Below are 856 nucleotides of genomic sequence, written 5' to 3'. Positions count from 1 at the left end.
CTTCCTCTTCCCCTACCCTCCACTCCTCTTCCCTTCCCCTCCTCTCCCCTTCCTCTTCCCCTTACCCTCCTCTCCTCTTCCCCTTACCCTCCTCTCCTCTTCCCCTTTCCCTCCTCTTCCCTTCCCTTCCCTTCCTCTTCCCCTTCTCCTCCTCTCCCCTTCATCTTCCCCTTAACCTCCTCTCCCCTTCATCTTCCCCTTAACCTCCTCTCCCCTTCCTCTTTCTTCTACCCTCCTCTCCCCTTCCTCTTCCCCCTACCCTACCCTCCTCTCCCCTTCCTCTTCCCCCTACCCTACCCTACTCTTCCCTTCCTCTTCCCCCTACCCTACCCTCCTCTCCCCTTCCTCTTCCCCTTACCCTCCTCTCCCCTTCCTCTTCCCCTTCCTCTTCCCCTTCCCCTTACCCTCCTCTCCCCTTCCTCTTCCCCTTCCCCTCCTCTCCCCTTCCTCTTCCCCTACCCTCCACTCCTCTTCCCCTTCCCCTCCTCTCCCCTTCCTCTTCCCCTTACCCTCCTCTCCTCTTCCCCTTACCCTCCTCTCCTCTTCCCCTTTCCCTCCTCTTCCCCTTCCCTTCCCTTCCTCTTCCCCTTCTCCTCCTCTCCCCTTCCTCTTCCCCTCCTCTCCCCTGCCTCTTTTCCCTACCCTCCTCTCCCCTTCATCTTCCCCTTAACCTCCTCTCCCCTTCATCTTCCCCTTAACCTCCTCTCCCCTTCCTCTTTCTTCTACCCTCCTCTTCCCTTCCTCTTCCCCCTACCCTACCCTCCTCTCCCCTTCCTCTTCCCCCTACCCTACCCTACTCTTCCCCTTCCTCTTCCCCCTACCCTACCCTACTCTCCCCTTCCTCTTCCTCTTACCC

The sequence above is a fragment of the Oncorhynchus gorbuscha genome, linkage group LG17 (genome assembly GCF_021184085.1).
Source record: "Oncorhynchus gorbuscha isolate QuinsamMale2020 ecotype Even-year linkage group LG17, OgorEven_v1.0, whole genome shotgun sequence".
In the NCBI taxonomy this organism is placed as follows: Eukaryota; Metazoa; Chordata; class Actinopteri; order Salmoniformes; family Salmonidae; genus Oncorhynchus; species Oncorhynchus gorbuscha.
The sequence above is the reverse complement of the archived record's forward strand: the minus strand, read 5'-3'. Positions refer to the sequence as shown.